Consider the following 19,194-nt stretch of genomic DNA (forward strand, 5'->3'; position numbering starts at 1 on the left):
TCTATATTTCCTCACCTAATCCCTTCTACCAAAATGTATCACCACTGACTTCTCTATTATCATTGGAGGTGCTGGTGCTGGAATGGGGTGGACAAAGTCAGAAGTCATACAACACCAGATTATAGTCCAACAGGTTTACTTGAAATCACGAGCTTTCATAGCACTGCTTCCTCACCGAATGAAGAAGCAGTGCTCTGAAAGCTTGAGATTTTAAATAAGCCTGTTGGACTATAACCTGGTGTTGTGTGACTTCTGACTTCCTCTGTATTAAGTTGCCTCTACCACTTGCCTGGAGAAAGTGAGGACAGTAGATGCTGGAGATCAGAGCTGAAAATGTGTTGCTGGAAAAGCGCAGCAGGTCAGGCAGCATCCAAGGAGCAGGAGAATTGACGTTTCGGGCATGAGCCCTTCTTCAAGAATGAGGAAAGTGTGTCCAGCAGGCTAAGATAAAAGGTAGGGAGGAGGGACTTGGGGGAGGGGCGTTAGAAATGCGATAGGTGGAAGGAGGTTAAGGTGAGGGTGATAGGCCAGAGTGGGGGTAGGGGCGGAGAGGTCAGGAAGAAGATTGCAGGTTAGGAAGGTGGTGCTGAGTTCAAGGGTTGGGACTGAGACAAGGTGGGGGGAAGGGAAATGAGGAAACTGGAGAAATCTGAGTTCATCCCTTGTGGTTGGAGTGTTCCTAGGCAGAAGATGAGGCACTCTTCTTCCAGCCATCGTGTTGCTATGGTCTGGCGATGGAGGAGTCCAAGGATCTGCATGTCCTTGGTGGAGTGGGAGGGGGAGTTGAAGTGTTGAGCCACGGGGTGGTTGGGTTGGTTGGTCCGGGTGTCCCAGAGGTGTTCTCTGAAACGTTCCGCAAGTAGGCGGCCTGTCTTCAGATGAACTCAGATTTCTCCAGTTTCCTCATTTCCCCTCCTCCCACCATGTCTCAGTCCCAACCCTCGAACTCAGCACCACCTTCCTAACCTGCAATCTTCTCCCTGACCTCTCCGCCCCCACCCCCACTCCGGCCTATCACCCTCACCTTAACCTCCTTCCACCTATCGCATTTCCAATCCCCCTCCCCCAAGTCCCTCCTCCCTACCTTTTATCTTAGCCTGCTGGACACACTTTCCTCATTCCTGAAGAAGGGCTCATGCCCGAAACGTCGATTCTCCTGCTCCTTGGATGCTGCCTGACCTGCTGCGCTTTTCCAGCAACATATTTTCAGCTCTACCACTTGCCTGCCCATTCTATACTAACCCATCTATGTTTTGTTGCAGTCAATTGGTATTGTTTACATATTTTGCCACACCTCTAATTTTGGTGTCATCAGCAAATTACTCTGAATTCTCATATTATATGCACAAATGAAAAGACAAAATAAAAGCAGGGTCATAACATTGGCCTTTGGGGCACAACACTTATTATAATCAGTTCCTTTGACTCATTGTTTTTAATCCTTCAGTCAGTTTTTAAAATCTAAGGTGATGCTGACCTTCCTATTCTATGAATCTCTTTTATTTTAACCCAGCTTTAAAGTGGTACTTTGTCAAATATTTACATAAAATCCATATAGACAACCCACTACATTCGCTTCATCAATCCTCTCTCTTATGCCTTAAAAATAATTACCCAACAGTAGCTATTTTTGATATATAATTTTCACCATAAGTACACACTCTTCTGATTGGGACTGTATATTAGTCTCTTATCCCTCTTTATAGCTGTGGATGAATCTGCTCTGTATTTTTAACATTTCAATTTTCAAGTTTAAATACATTTTTTATTGAGTAACTTCATGTTAAAGGGTGGCAGCAAGGTATGAAGTAGAAGGTGAGGTATATCAACTCACAGTATCAGCTGATGTCACACTTCCATTTAAATCTTATAAACAGTACAAGGAACAAGCAAAACAAAGTCTCAATTATATTGAGCTTTTGGGAAAAGGGTTGGAGTTAGGGACATGGTTCTTAATTTCAAAATAATAAGAAAGCAGGATAAATGAGGACAACTTCAGCTGGTATGACAAACTGAAATTATACATAAATATTTGACAGCTAGAGGCAAGCTTGGTGCGAGCTGAGATGTGGGAGCACAGTGAGGTTGCGAGATGTGTAACAAACTCTGGGCTGTCTCTCTTACCCTGAAAAGAAGCAGACTTGGAAAAGGGATGAGTGTGCCAGGGTAATTACAGGCTAAACCCACAGTTACCAAGGCTGGTGGTAGATATCTGACAAGCTCCTCCTTGTTCAAGAGTAAGGATTTTTTTAAAAATTAGCGCTTAATGTGAAAGAAACGTCTCCAACGTACATGGAGGTCTGTAATCACCAATACCTTTGAGAAGTGGTCCTTCCAGCAAAACAGCACAAAAGCCATTGGAATGGTTGGTAAAGATTGATTGCCTTGACTCGTCAACAACCCGATTATCATTGACTCATGTGACCATCAGGTTGGCAGAGGACAAACAAATGGACTTCGGTCTTGTCAAACCCCCATGTGCTTAGAAAATAAAATCACTGAAAATAAGTATGTTGTCCTAACAGTGTGATAGAAATAAGTACGGCACAGCTGCTTAAACAGGATCAGCTTTGATGGATATCCTTGAGATAGTAGTTGTAGTTGTTGGGTTTGGCAGGGGAAAGGTTGATGTAATGTTTGATAAGATTAACAACATGCTGTTCTTCTTTCTGATTAACTGTGTCACCCAACTGAATCTAAGATTTAAAAATCAATGGAACACTCCTGCTTTGATTCCAATTTATGCTGTTTCCTTCTTGGTCATTCTCACATATCTTTCATGAAATTACACTTAACACTAGGTGGCGATCAGGAGCAATATTGTAGCCTAGCCTGAGGTACAGCCAATACGGCCAACCTCTTCAACTTCATTTCGACAATGCTTCTCAACTTAATCAACAGGAAGCTATGAATGCAGGAGTAAAAAAAAGAACTGTTCCATTCATGGCTGTGATTTTAAAGGGTTTTTTAAATTTACTCATGGGATGTGGGCATCGCTGGCTGGCCAGTATTTATTGCCTGTCCCAAATTGCACTTGAGAAGGGGTGGTGAACTGCCTTCTTGAACGGTTGCAATCCGCGTACTGTAGATTGACCCTCAATGCCCTTAGGGTGGAAATTCCAGGATTTTGACCTAGTGACACTGAAGGAATTATAATGTACTTCCAAGTCAGGATGGTGAGTGACTTGGAGGGGAATTTGAAGGTGGTGGTATTCCCATGTGTCTAGTACTTTTGTCCTTCTAGATGGAAGTGGTCATGAGTTTGAAAGGTGCTGTCTAAGGATCTTTCATGAATTTCTGCAATGCATCTTGTAGAATGAACACACTGCTGCTACTGAGCGTCAGTGGTGGAGGGAGTGGATGCTTATGGTTGTAGTACCAATCAAGAGGGCAGTTTGTTGTGAATGTTATCAAGCTTCTTGAGTGCTGTTGGAGCTACACCCATCCAAGCGAATGGGGAGTATTCCATCATGCTATTGACTTGTGTTTTGTAGATGGTGGACAAGCTTTGGATAGTCAGGAGATGAGTTACTGCTGCAGTATTCCTAGCCTCTAACCTGCTCTTATAGCCGCAGTGTATATGTGATGTTTATGTAATAATAATATAATGTAACTTTTTTTCCTTATTTTCTCTTTTCTTTGTACCTAAGATTTGTACCTAGCTACTTTGTATCTATAATGACACCGTACCTTGGCAACCTTGTACACATTTCTCGGTACTCCTGTTCTTTTGTAACACGTGTATACGTGACAATAAACCTTATTCTATTCTATGCTATTCTTAAGCTGTTATTTCCAGGTCTATCCATGACACTCTCCAACTTTTGCCAAAAGCTTCCCTTGGTTTCCCACAGTCTATCTTCCATGAACTGGAAGCCGGCTACACTGTTCTGCTTGGGCTCACAACAACATCTCTGACTCTTGATCTCTGTTTCCTCCCTTAAGACACCCTTAAAACCTAGGTCTTAGACCAAGCATTTGGCCACCTATCCTAAAATCTCCTTTATGTGATTTATTGTCAGGCTTTATAATACTCCCATGTACAATCTCAATTTATTATGTTACAAGTTGGCACAAGTTGTTGTTATCTCCAATGTAAACATTATACTTTGGAGATTCAATACTTCTTCCCCAAAAAACCCAAGTTCAAATTGGTCTGTTTTTGACATTTCTGAGGTTTCTGTCAATCGTCAACCAAAGTTACTGTCAAATATTGAGAAACTCACATCCCCAGTAAAATTCCATCTCATCTTCCCAATTTCCTTACTTTTATAGTCACCTTAATTTCCCTATTAACCTACTACCACCACCATCCTCTGTATTCTCCTCTGCCCCTATAGACATACAGCTCTCCAGAGAAAAAAGAGAATCTGTTGTCGGCATTATGCCAACATGATTACGCAGTGGAATACTTGAATCAGCTCTGCATTTTAAACTAACCAGGATTGGATATCCCTCTAAGTTTTCATTCCTCACCTTGGGAAAGGCCAGTGTCTGCTTAAAGATTCAAATTAAATCATAAACGCAGTGCACAGGAATCTGGTTTAAAACTGCATTCAACTGCTGTATTCAGTTTAAATCCTCAATCCAAAATCTTGTTCATCATCATTCCCTGTATATATGTCGATGTCGGCAGAGAGAGCATTATTGCTTCCTCATATATTGCTCATTTTTGGGTTTGTAAACAATGACAAGACTGCTCACAATTGTCACCGTGGTAGATGTCCAGGATTTTCTACATGAACTTTTAATGCATTAAGTTAGGCGACGTTTGGAATATTGCATGTAATTCTGATCTCCTTCCTATTGGAAAGATGTTATGAAATTTGAAAGGGTTCAGAAAAGATTTAAAAGGCTGTTGCCAGGTTTGGAGAATTTGAGCTATAGGGAAAGGTTGACTAGGCTAGGGCTGTTTTCATTGGGGCATCGGAGGCTCAAGGGTGACCTTATAGAGGTTTATAAAATCATGAGGGACAATGGATAGGGTAAATAGGCAAAGGGTCTTCCCTGGGGTGGGGGAGTCCAGAAGTAGAGGGCATAGGTTTAGGGTGACAGGGGAAAGATATAAAAGAGACCTAAGGGGCAACTTTTTCACAAAGAGGGTGGTGCGTGTATGGAATGAGCTGCCAGAGGAAGTGGTGGACGCTAGTACAATTGCAACATTGCAACTGATGGGTATATGAATAGAAAGGGTTTAGAGGGATAGGGGCCAAGTGCTGGCAGTTGGGACTAGATTGGGTTGGGATATCTGGTCAGCATGGATAAGTTGGACCGAAGGTCTGTTTCTGTGCTATACATCTCTATGACTCTAAACCGTCACCTAATTATAGCAATTTAACCCGTTCCAATAAGAGTGCACTGTGCCTTGCTGATGTGGAATAAAACATAAAATAATAGTGTTTGTGAGCAAAGCACTCAAAACATTGATAGAAAGCTTTCAGCCTTTCCTTAACAGTTTCTGTGTAAACACTTCTAACTGATCTGCAAAGTACACATTGGTAATTACTTAGTTCATATACTGCTAGATCATCAGTATTGATTTAAATTATTGATCTCATTCTCTCAAGTTTCCACTGATAGGTACATTTCAAAGATCACACATTCCATTTCTCAGTGAATTAATTGTTAAACCTGTTGTCAGAACAAAAGATGAAGCTGCTCCTTTTACAAGGTTATGTTGTCCTTGGTTTTTTTTTCCAAGAGACACCGACTCTGAAAAGTCTAAGCTGAAGGGTTTGGGGCCAATTTGGTTACAGCTAATAGATACTGCCTCAGGCATAAAGTTTCAAGTTTTTGAAAAAAACACTTGTACAATGAAAGGGGCGTTGCTAGTGCTCCTAGCTCAGCTTTTCTCTGGTTTGGTTTGGTTTAGCAGAAGAGTTGAAGACACTGCTGGACCCAATGAAGCAGGTCCAGGCTGGTACTCTCTCTCTAACTTCTCTCCCGTAAGGACCTGTGTTTCATTTTAACTTTTGTGCCAATGGGGTGTTTATGGGAATTGTTGCAAGTATTGGAAACAGCATTATTAAGTTGGGCTAATCTGTTGGGTTTTCGGATCTGTAAGGTCTTTCTGTGAGCCCACTCTGTTTATCATTAGTTTGCCAAAGAAAACTTTGTAGTAAAGATCAAACAATGATACAAACAGCCACTTGATGGTACAGAATTTGAATATTGTCAGAAAGAGAGACATGATGCTGAAGCTTATCATCTTGTCAAGCTAGTCAAAGGATGGCTAACAACTGCTGGCCTTGACACTTATGCCCACAGACCATTCACAAGTGCCAGGTAGACAGAGGGCTACAAGTTAAGTGCCAGGCAATGATCAAATCCAACAAGAGAGAATCTAATCTGTTGCCCACTCACATTCAAGGTAATTACCATCACTGAATCCTGCAATGTCAAGTGTATGGGGAATACTATTGTCCAGAAAGTGAACTTGACTTACTCATGTAAACACTGTGACCACAAGAGCAGGTCAGAGGATTTAGACAAGCACTGATCAGGACAAATGCAAGAATGCCACATTTCAAACAATCACAACATTACTATAGACAAAAAAGATACTGATTAGTTGGAAAAACACTGAAAGAACTGTGGATACTGGAAATGAGAAACAGAAACAGAAAGTTCTGGAATCACTCAGCAGGTCTGGCAGCACCTGTAGACAGAAAGTAGAGGTAATGTTTCAGGTCCAGTGGCCCTGCTTCAGAACTACTTTCAGTCTACTCTGATTGTCCAAAGTGCTGCCATGGTGAACGTGGCTGAGAACTACAGGGTGATTCATTATAAATACTAAACTTGAGTATATTTCTTTCATTGAAGAGAACAGTTCATTGCGTACGCAAATATGCTGCTTTTAGTAAACTTAAATGAACCACATTATGAGCAACTAAAAGAACATGCTGTTTGGTTCGATCAACAAATCACTGGGAGGTATAGCAAACATTCCTAACAACACACTGATACTGGAATTCTGCCCGATACACAATTGAGCAATGCATTGTATGGATTTCAGTGCCAGACTGAGGACAGTTAGCTTGGCTATATGTCTTGGTATTTGCTTGGTTGGGTGTGGTAAAACTTGCCTTTTAGATTTCTCATTTGTCTTGGCTTTAAAAAAAAATTCCACTGAGAGAGAAATGAGATGGGAAATTTGTCTCTGGGCTGACCAGTTCAGAACTTATGTCACTGATTTAATCTGGCATTATTCAGTTACAGACTATCAGTGGCAGAGATCAGATGGCAAGTCAAGACTTTGTCTTGGTAATGTATATGGCTTTTCAGGATATTAATAGAGAAATAATAACTTGCAGTTTCATTGGAAAAGTAAAAAAAATGCCCAAAATGCTTAATCCCAGAGGTTCAATGCAAAGAAAATGGCACCAAATCGAAGACTGCTTTCTTAGGAAAGGATCTGTCAGCTTTATCAATTGATATTAAGTAGAGGTTTTGACCTTTTTTCCATCATAAGGTCAGAAGTGAGGATGTTGGTTGGTGACTGCACAATGTTCAGCATCATTCACAATTCCTTAAATTACTGAAACAATACACATCCAAATGCTGCAAGACCTGTCCAATATCCAGATTTGGGCTGACAGGAGGCAAGTCTTAGACCAGCAATCCAGAGGCCTAGTTTAATGCTACAGGAACAGGGGTTCAAATCCCACCAAAACAAATGGTGAAATTTGAATTTTAAAGAAGTCTGGAGTTAAAAGCTAGTCTGATGGTGACAATGTAACCAATGATGATTGTTGTAAAAGCTCATCTGGTTAATTAATGTCATTAGTGAAGCAAGTGTGCTGTACTTACCTGGTTTTACCTACATGTATCTCCAGACTCACAAAATGGTTAACTCTTAAATGTCCTCTGAAATGGCCCTAGCAATCCCCTAAGTTCTAGGCTAGTCAACGGATGGCCAACAACTGCTGGCCATCCCCTCCTCTGACTGCTGGTCATCTATTCTTTCTTTGATTTCTCCTCCTTAAGCTTGACACTAATGCCCACAGACCATTCACAAGTGCCAGGTAGACAGAGGGCTACAAGTTAAGTGCCAGGCAATGATCAAATCCAACAAGAGAGAATCTAATCTGTTGCCCACTCACATTCAAGGTAATTACCATCACTGAATCCTGCAATGTGTGTGGGGAATACCATTGTCCAGAAAGCGAACTTGACTTACTCATGTAAACACTGTGACCACAAGGGCAGGTCAGAGGATTTGAATCTTGCACCAAGTATCTTATCCCATGACTCCTCAAACACTTTATAAGGCACAGATCAGGAATGTAAATGAACACGGTCCTCTTGCCAGGATGGGTTTAGCTGTAATAACATACAAGAAGCTTGACACCATCCAGCTTAAGGAGGAGAAATCAAAGAAAGAATAGATGACCAGCAGTCAGAGGAGGGGAGGTAAGCAGGTTTTCAGCCTCCCCCCCCCCCCCCCCCCCCAGTGCACACCTCATAAAATGGGCTGCCAGAGGTAGTGATGGAAGTGAGTACAATTTCATCATTTAAGAAATATTTAGACAGGTACATGGATGGGATAGGTATGGAGGGATATGGACCAAATGCAAGCAAATGTGACTAAGTTATTTGTGAAAACTGGGCAGCATGCGCAATTTGGGCTGAAGGGCCTGTTTCCATACTGTACACCTCTGTGATTCTAATCAGTTTTTCTTGTATTGGAAAACAGTGAGAGGAATGGTTACTTGGGGGTGCAGACAGTATTTCTGTGGTCACAGACATGACTCCAAGATGGTGTCTTGCTACCCTGGAGCAAGGCACAGGATATCTTTGAACAGCTGCAGGAGATTCCGAAAGGGGAATGGCAAGATGTCAGAGGTCATGGTTCATGTTAGTACCAAGGACGGAGGTAGAAAGAGGACTAGCAACAAGAATTTAGGCAGATAGGAAGCAGATTTAAAAGCAGGGCCCCAAAGGTTCTTACCTTAGATTTCTCCCTGTGCCATTGCTATAGGTATAGATAGATAAATAGATGAATATATGGCTGAAGAGTTGGTGTAGGAGTGAGGGCTTTAAACCCTGGATCTCAGAGTCCTTTTCTGGGTAAGGTGGACTTGTACTAGTGCAATGAATTGTATCTGAATTGTAATGGGATCCTTGAGGAGTAAGTTGGTAGTGCTATTTGCAGACATTTAAACTAATTTGGCATGGGCTTGGGATACAGAGTGGAGATGTGATACAAGGTACTCCACAGGCAGACATAGAAAAAAAATGAAGTCATTGTGGAAGGCAATTTCCCCCTCAACGTGGTCGACGATGCCCTCCACCGCATCTCTTCCACTTCCCGCTCCTCCGCCCTTGAACCCCGCCCCTCCAACCGCCACCAGGACAGAACCCCACTGGTCCTCACCTACCACCCCACCAATCTCCATGTATAGCGCATCATCCGCCGTCATTTCCGCTACCTCCAAACGGACCCCACCACCAAGGATATATTTCCCTCCCCTCCCCTATCAGCATTCCGTAAAGACCACTCCCTCCGTGACTCCCTCGTCAGATCCACACCCCCCACCAACCCAACCTCCACTCCCGGCACCTTCCCCTGCAACCGCAGGAGGTGCAAGACTTGCGCCCACACCTCCCCCCTCACCTCCCTCCAAGGCCCCAAAGGAAACTTCCATATCCGCCACAGATTCACCTGCACCTCCACACATATCATCTATTGCATCCTCTGCACCCGATGTGGCCTCCTCTATATTGGGGAGACAGGCCGGCTACTTGCGGAGTGTTTCAGAGAACACCTCTGGGACACCCGGACCAACCAACCCAACCACCCTGTAGCTCAACATTTCAATTCCCCCTCCCACTCCACCAAGGATATGCAGGTCTTTGGACTCCTCCATCGTCAGACCACAACAAAACGACGGTTGGAGGAAGAACGCCTCATCTTCCGACTAGGAACCCTCCAACCACAAGGGATGAACTCGGATTTCACCAGTTTCCTCATTTCCCCTCCCCCCACCCTGTCTCAGTCAAATCCATCAAATTCAGCACCGCCTTCCTAACCTGCACTCTTCTTCCCGACCTCTCCACCCCCACCCCAGTCTGACCTATCACCCTCACCTTGACCTCTTTCCACCTATCACATTTCCGACGCCCCTCCCCCAAGTCCCTCCTCCCTACCTTTTATCTTAGCCTGCTGGACAAACTTTCCTCATTCCTGAAGAAGGGCTTATGCCCAAAACGTCGATTCTCCTGTTCCCTGGATGCTGCCTGACCTGCTGCACTTTTCCAGCAACACATTTCCAGCAAAGCACATATACACAATTAAAGACACAAGGGAGATAGCATATATTTTAAAGCAAAGAGTTTTGCAAGTATGGCAGATGAGTTGAGGGCCCTGATTAATGGATATAATAATATTGTTGTCATGGAGACATGGTTGAGGGAAAGGCAGGACTGGCAGCTCAATATTCCAAGATACAGAGTCTTCAAGCAAGAACCTGGAGGATGTGTAAAAGAACAAGTGTTGCAACATTGAGCGAGGGTTCAATTACTGCAATAAGGAGTGTTGATATATTAGAAGATTCCTTAATTGAGGCTGTGTGGATATAACTGAAAAACAAAAAGGGAGTAATCCATTATTTGGAGTGAACTATAGCACCACAAACTGTCGGTTGGAAAAGTTCTTCTCAGGTACAGTGTTAAGGATATTCTACAACACACCTCTGGAGCAGGTGGGACTTGAACCTTGACCTTCTAACTTCATGACTTAGAGGTAAAGACACTACCACTGTGCCATAAGAACCTGAGAATGAATCAATTCACCCAGTTTGGAGCCCATAATCCCAGCCCTGAAATGAACAGTCTCAGACTCCACTGACTGAGCTAGCTGGGCTGAATTGCATGCACGGTTATAGGTTGAGAGCACCTTCTATCCATATGCTAGAAATGGCAGCATGCACATGCTATTGCTTCACTGTCTCCCCTCTTCAACAATATGCTTTCTGGTAGTATTAAGCTTTCCAGTTATAATAAGCGTTTGGGTATATGTGGGTTAAATGCTCCACTCTTATGCATTGCTCCACAGCAGGTATCGAGTTGAAGACTGCACTGACTCTTTTGCACACAACACCGTACGACCCTGTCATGGCAACCACTGCAAGACGTGTCAGAGTGTTGACATGGATAATACCACTACATGTGGGGACACCATCCACCACATGCACAGCAAATAGTCATGTGACCTGGCCAATGTTGACTATCTTATACGCTGAAGGGAAGGACGCTCTGAGGCATGGTATATTGGCACGACCAAGCAGATACTATGACAGTGCATGAACAGATGCTGCGCACAAATCGCCAGACAGGGATGTTTCCTCCAAGTTGGGGAACACTTTGGCAGTCAAAGATATTTGACCTCAGATCTTCAGGTGACCATCCTCCAAGGTGGACTTTGAGATATGCAACAATGCAGAGTCGCCGAACAGAGACTGATAGCCAAGTACCCATGAGGACGGCCTCAGCCGGGATCTTGGGTTCATGCTACACTACACTATACACTCACACAATCACTCATACACACACACTCTTACACTCGATCACATTCATACAGACTCTCTCTCATTCACACACACATACCCTCTCACAGGCACACACTCTGTCCCACACACACACACACACTCTCTCTTCCCCCCAACACACACTCACACTGTTTCACAGGCAATATACTCTGCTACACACACTCTATAAAGCACACATACATACACACACTCTATAAAGTGCACATACATACATACCGCAAACTTGTACTTACAAATAAATCAGTTGGACTATAACCTGGTGTTATGTAATTTTAATTTTGAGGGCGGCACGGTGGCACAGTGGTTAGCACTGCTGCCTCACAGCGCCAGAGAGCTGGGTTCAATTCCCGCCTCAGGCGACTAACTGTGTGGAGTTTGCACGTTCTCCCTGTGTCTGCGTGGGTTTCCTCCGGGTGCTCCGGTTTCCTCCCACAGTCTAAAGATGTGCAGGTCAGGTGAATTGGCCATGCTAAATTGCCCGTAGTGTTAGGTTAGGGGTATGGATGGCTTGCGCTTCGGCGGGGCGGTGTGGACTTGTTGGGCCGAAGGGCCTGTTTCCACACTGTAAGTAATCTAATCTAATCTACACACACACACACACTCTCTCCCCCCCAACACACACACTCACGATCTCTCACACGTGCACACACACACATATAAATCTATGGGTGAATTTGCATTTGCTGATACATTCTATTTTGTTCAAAAAGCTCACAAGCTGTAGGCGGTCCGTCCTTGTGACATTTTATCAATTCCTACTTTCAAAACAGAACCAGTCTGACTCAAGGTTGGAATACAGACTCTAACTTCAAACCTTTAATGTGTTGTTGCAGCTGAGATGTAAATAGTTTTTAATAAAACCTTAAGTTATCTCGGGAATGTGACTTGAAAAAAATTCTGGCATTTATACAATGAATCGAAACCTGCAATTGATTAAAGTGATTAAAGACTTAACAGCAATCTAGGTTTGTTCAATACATAGCATCAGTTTTATGACACTTTGATCTTTTACTATAAATTCGGATCTTGCCCCACTTACATCCTGATGAAGGAGCAGCACTCCGCAAACTTGTACTTACAAATAAATCTGTTTGACTATAAGCTGGTGTTGTGTAATTTTTAATTTTGTCCAACCCAGTCCAAAATCGGCACCACCACATCTTTTGTGCAGACACAGATCAGAGAACAACATCCCGTGGAAACTGTCCTAGTGATTAGATCAGTAAACACGACACAGTTATCTTGGTGAAATTCTGATAGTTCCTGGTTTGATGAGCTATTGCCTGTTGTAACAAGGATAATATTACTCAATCTTTAACCTCCTCACACTACAGCCTTGGGCAAGGACAGCAGCTGAACGGAACTACCCGCCTCCTGAACTGCTGCTGGCCACAACCACAAAATAAATGTCGCTTTCTGAGTTTTAGATTGGCTCTTGTTGCTGTCAGTCTCTTCACCTTCCGCTGCATTTTTAGATTTGGTAGTCCTTCGGTAAACAATGCAGACAGGCGATCTCTGTGTCCAGCAGTAATACTGCGTCTTGTGTCAGGATGGTTCGTTCAGAAACTGACACTTTCCCTCCAGCTCCTACTGATTGACCACAGATACGTCGTTCAGCTCAAAGCACTAGCGTTGTAAGTACTCTTTCAGCAGACCCAGACGTCTTTAAGGAATGCATATCCTGTGCGGGAAGTGTTAAAAACTGCCTTGCATTTTCAGTCAAACGTCACCTCTTATCAAATTTCCATAATACTGTATGCTGGTTTATACTCAGTAATATCCAGGCTTCACTCCTTGTCTAATCCAAACCTAAAACTCTGCAGCTCATGGTCTCACTTGCACCAAGTCTGGTCACCCGTGTGTCCTATGTTGGCTTTAGATCCAGTCACATCCCAATTGTAAATGTTTCCCCATTTGGAGATTTTGATTCCTGCATAGGCTTGCCACTTGGTTTGCAGATGCAGTGTGATGCCAATGATTTGGGGACAATTCCTGCATCAGCTGAGGTTCCTAAAAAAGACTGTATTTCTAGTGGTGACCCTGATGAGAGAGGAGCCTTGTAGTCCCAGAGGACATTGGTGATTTTACCTTTAATCTCTTTGACCTCCTTTGTGCCCTATTGTCATTGGTGTTGCTACAGTGTTTGGCTCTTAGACATTCCTGATTACCATTGGGCTGCCCATACCAGAAGAGAAAACCAGTAAAACTGGTGAGTGATGCATACAGGTTTGACCTGTTTTGTATACCTCAAAACAAGGCTCCAGTACAACCAGACACATTCATTTTCAAATATTATTATTTACTTCTATTCCTACTTCTTTTTCTAATCGTCTTTCCCTCTGGGTTGATGTGTCCCTTGCTCTCGATATGGCCTCCTCTACACTGGGGAGACAGGATTCCAACTCATAGGGGGTTTCAGGGAATTTCTCTGGAACACATGGACCAAACAACCCCCATCGCCCTGTGGCTGACCACTTCAACTCCCACTCCCACTCCATCAAGGACATGCAAGTCCTAGGCCTCCTTCACGACCAAATTCAAGCCACCTGATGACTGGAGGAAGAACGCCTCATCTTTCACCTTGGGACCCTTCAACCACACAGCATCACTAGTTTCCAAATCTCCCCTTCCCCCACCTCATCTTAGATTCAACCTTTCAACTTGTCACTGCTCTCTTGACCTGTCTCACTTGTCCATCTTCCTTCCCACTACCTGTTCTACACTCCTCTCCGACCTATCACAATTATCCCTCACCTAAATCCACCTATCGCCTTCCCAGCTACCTTTCCCCCAACCCCATCTTCACCCTCCTATTTATCTCTTAGCTCCCCCCCCCCGCCCCACTCCGTTCCTGATGAAGGGCTTATGCCCAAAACTTCGATTCTCCTGTTCCTCGGCTGCTGCCAGACCTGCTGTGCTTTTCAAGCGCCACCCTTTTTGATCCTTTCCTTCTGGGTTGCCAATTGTCTGGACTTTAGACTTTGGAAATCCATTATTAAACCTCTCTGTTTCTCCATCTGCCTTTCCTTTAAGACGTTTCTTAAAATGTATCACTTTTCATAGGTTTTGATGTGACTCAGTGTCCAATCTTGTCAGATAATACCTTGAGATCCTTTTTGCAGTAAAGGTGGTAGACTAACCAAGTTTCTTTCATGAATGTTGTCACCTGCAAGGCAGGATTTGTTGTCCATCATTAGTTGTGTTTGCAAAGCTAATGGGCAGTAGCCTTGTAGAATGACTGCAGTCTGTAAGACATGATGCCACAACACTGCGAGGTAGGAAGTACCAACATTTTGATCCAGCGACAATGAAGCTTTTTCCACAACATGATGGTGGGGCTTGGCTGAGATGTTATAAAGCTCTGGTCAGACTTCATTTGGAATATAGTGAGCTGTTTTGGGCCCTTTTAAAGAAGGATGTGCTGGTGTAGGTGAGGGACCAGAGGAGGTTTACAAGAATGATCTTGGGGATTGAGAGTTTATCCTATGAGGAGCAGCTGAGGACTCGATAGAGTTTAGATGAATGATGGGGAATCTCGTTGAAACTTACAGAATATTGAGAGGTCCGTATAGAGTGGACATGGAAAAGATGCTACCATAAGTAGGAGAGACTGGGACTGAAGGTACAGCCTAGCAGTAAAGGGATAACCCTTTAGAACTGAGATGAGGAAGAATTTCTTCAGCCAGAGGGTGGTTAATCTGTGGAACTCATTGCTGCAGAAGGCTGTGGAAGCAAGGTCATTGAGTCTGCTTAAGATAGAGGTTTTTGATTGGTAATGGAATTAAGGGTTATGAGGAGAAGACCGGAGAATGAGGTTGAGAAACATACGAGCCATGATAGAATGGTGGAGGAGACTTGATGGGCTGGATGGTCTAATTCTGCTCATATATCTTATAGTCATAAGGTCTTATGACTTGCAGCTGATGTAGTTCTCTTGAGCCTGTTGCCCTTGCCCTTCTCAGTGCTGGAGGTTGTAGAAGATGTCAGTCAAGCAACCTACAGTGTCCTGAATGGAACAGCACTGGGCCAGGAGATAGTTTTACTTTGGAAATTGGGGACAGGATTTGGAGTTCAGAAGGTGGGTTATTAGTCAGAGAGTTCCCAGCTTCTGACACACTCTCTTGTAGCTGAAGTATTGTGTAGACCATCCATTTAAACTGATGATAAGTGTGACTCCAGGATCGAAATATTTGAAGTATGGGAGGCCTCGTAGGCTTCACTGGCTCTTTTGAAGAACAATTGATCTTAACCCACTCCTCTGCTCTTTCCTACTTCCTGCAATGGTCTCCCTCCTTTATATACTTAGCAATTTCATTTTGCAAGCTCCTGTTCAGTCTGCTTCTACCGGTCTGTTGGGTAGAGGATTCCAAATCGAACCATTCATTGGTAATTCCATCAATGGGAAGTAGTTAGACTGTAACTGGAGATGTTGTTGCCATGTGTGGAACGTCCCAATTAAATCAACTTGAATATTGTGCAGATTTTGCTGTTTGTACGTACATGGCATTTCTTTATCTGAAGCATTGTGAATTGTACTGATCATTGTGCAATGATTAGCAGACATCCCACTTCTGACCTTGTGACAGAGGAAAGATTCTTAATTAAGCATCTGAAGATATTTGGGGACTACTATCTCATTGCCCTGAGGAACACTTGGAGCGTTGTTCTGTGGTTGAGATAATTGACCTGCAACCTTGTGCTAGTTATTATTCTATCCATTAGATACAACTATATGCCAGAAAATGTAATTGGGCCAAAGATTTGGCTGGCAGGAAAGTTTTGGAGGTAATAATTAAGAAAATAAGTTTGATACAATGGCTTGCAGAGCTCTGACTTTTTGTGAGCGTAAACTTGGACTGATTGAAACCTGTATGGTTCAGTAGCTCTCACTTTATATGGTAAACAGGTTCTGTATATTCATCCCCATCTGGTCAATGTGGGTAGTAGTACTCCATGCAGCACCACTCCTCCCTCCCTACTCTTTTCTCTTTAATTATGTTTTTTGACTCAACCATCTGTTATCACGTCTGCATTCTAACTGTTCTTTAAAAAGTTTCTCTTGAATTTATAATTGAATTTGTTTTATTTATATTCACTTGTTTTGGATTCCCCCACATTGAAACAAGACCTCCTTTTCCCCATTAAACCTCTTCATAATTTTACAGCCTTATTAGATCAAGCTATTTATTGACAGAAGCTTCCTTATCATTTCAGTTTCTCCTGACAGTTATAGCTTCTCAATTCTGATATTATCCTTGGAACTCTTCTTTTGCTTCTTTTCCATGGCCTTACTTTTTGCAGTATAAGACTTTGAGCTTACTGTGAATGTGGTGTAATCGATGTTTGATATAAGTTTAATGTAACTTTCCTGTTTTTATCTAAGTCTATTCTGTTGGAAATGGAATATAGGCACGAGTTTGGATTTTATGGCCTTGTTAAGTTGTGTTTCTACTGATAACAATTTATGAATGTGAATCCATAGATGTCTTTGCTTCCATTAGCCTTTTTGAGTCTTACTTTCTAATGAATATGCGGCCTCATCGATCTTTCTTCCAAAATGCACCACTTCTGTGTATATATTGAAATTATTTGCCAAATAGACACTTGTTGTCAACTTTATTTTACCCATGGAAGGATTAATAATATGACAGTTCTGGAAGGGTCAGCTATTCTATTAAAAATGTACTTTTAAAGCTTTGCAAATCTGACACAAAAGCTGGGAAATTCTGGACATATGTAGGTCCCTTAACGTCTGTGGAGAGAAAATGCAGATCCTAGTGTGGTCTATTCTTATTAGAACTGAAGATCAGGATGATATGAATCCATTTTGGAAGAGTTGCAAAAATAGAAGGAAGGGAAGGAGACCTACAGAAAGGCTCTGAATGGACTGGAAACAACTTAATCAAAGACTTTGCTTGATATAAAGGATGGAGAGGTATAGTCATGGAAATGTGTTGAGGACAAGAAATACATAAACCCTTCAGAACTTAAAGATAAAAGTGAAAAATTGCAGATAGGTGAAGGGGGAAGAGAGATACTGGAATGAAGTGGGGAAAAGGTCTGCAAATATAACCAATAATATAAAAGGGAGATGTTGGCAGAAGTGGAAGGAAAGGCATATGTGCAGCCATCTGCCAGCACCTACCTAGTACCAACTTGGGCAGCATGGTGGCACAGTGGTTAGCACTGCTGCCTCACAGTGCCAGAGACCCGGGTTCAATTCCCACCTCAGGCGACTGACTGTGTGGAGTTTGCACATTCTCCCCGTCTCTGCGTGGGTTTTCTCTGGATGCTCCGGTTTCCTCCCACACTCCAAAAATGTGCAGGTTAGGTGAATTGGCCATGCTAAATTGCCCATAGTGTTAGGTGAAGGGGTAAGTGTAGGGGAATGGGTCTGGGTGGGTTGTGCTTTGGCAGGTTGGTGTGGACTTGTTGGCCGAAGGGCCTGTTTCCACACTGTAAGTAATCTAATCAAAAAATGTCTGATAAAGAGAAGCCACCATAATGTCAATCCCACTCAGAATCATAGACTGGCTTTATCCTGTGCTATGATCATTCAGCCTGTTTTGTGTGTGTGTGCTGGTTCTGTGGAGGGGAATTTACTTAGAGCCACTCCCATAGCTCTCCCCAGAAGACATTTTACTCCTCTAGAGGGGTTCAAATAGTCTAATTGTAATTTAATTGCGTTATGTTTGATCTACCACAATAAAACAAACACCATTGACAATCTGTAAATTCTATTCTTTTCAAAAAAAACTCTGATTAAATTCCCTCAGCAATCTCATCACTTTTATTCGTGTTCTGCCTCCCTGTACTAAAATGTGCGTGATTGTTATTTCAGTGTCCTGATAATTACTTGTTTGCAAATTGCATACAGGTAAAGTGGTACTCATTGGCGATTGCTATGTTGTAGTCTTTTGTCTCAGACTGTTGTTCTCGGAAAGGCATGTGAACTTACATTGCTGACTGGCAACTGCCTGAGACACCAGGCGGTTTGTAACCTAAGTGTCCTATCTGATGACTGAGCTGAACTTCTGATCCCATTTTTTTCTGTGTAAATATTATCGCTTGATCTCATCAAGCGCCTTGTTTCTGTGCTTCATGTCTATACTGATAAGCAAGATACTACAATTCTAGCTTGGGGATCTGATTTCTTTTCTTAATTTCCTGTTCTAGTTTGCTACCTGCAAACCTCTGCCTGTTACTAAATTGGATCTTAGCAATCATTAACAAAAACAGAAATTGCTGGAAAAACTCAGCAGGTCTGCCAGCATCTGTGCAGAGAAAGCAGAGTGAACATTTCAGGTCCAGTGACCCTTCTTCAGCCCCAGCTACTGATGAAAAGATAAAGATTTCACATTTAAGATGTTTACTGTAAGAAACAAACTAAAGACAACATTGAATATTACTTATAAGCAATTAATGCACTAAACTAAACATGCTTCCCCTATAAACTAATTAAAAAGACTAAAAATCTCTCAGCATGTTTAGACTTTAAATCATGCTCTCCTGGTATCATTTTAAAAGTCTTGTTACTCAAGCTCCTATAGATAATTGAATTGACTCCCAGTAGCAAGGCACATTCTAGCAACTCCTTGGTCTTTAAATTTCAACAGGTCCCATCACTTTAACTTGCTATGAACCA

The 19,194-nt window shown here is 42.7% G+C and overlaps 1 protein-coding gene across 2 annotated transcripts in view; it reads left to right on the plus strand.

Moving 5' to 3' along the window:
* Positions 1 to 12,869: 12,869 nt before the first annotated feature.
* The window catches only part of meak7 (MTOR associated protein, eak-7 homolog), a 59,111-nt gene continuing 52,786 nt past the window's right edge, over positions 12,870 to 19,194 (plus strand). The window contains exon 1 of one of the 2 annotated variants that reach the window (XM_043706646.2): positions 12,870 to 13,183. The gene's annotated coding sequence lies outside the window, so the exon portion shown is untranslated. The remainder of the gene's footprint in view (positions 13,184 to 19,194) is intronic. The other variant, XM_043706643.2, reaches the window with a different exon arrangement.

The sequence above is a fragment of the Chiloscyllium plagiosum genome, unplaced genomic scaffold (assembly GCF_037043375.1).
Source record: "Chiloscyllium plagiosum isolate Xiang-an unplaced genomic scaffold, Cpla_swu_hap1 HiC_scaffold_17, whole genome shotgun sequence".
In the NCBI taxonomy this organism is placed as follows: Eukaryota; Metazoa; Chordata; class Chondrichthyes; order Orectolobiformes; family Hemiscylliidae; genus Chiloscyllium; species Chiloscyllium plagiosum.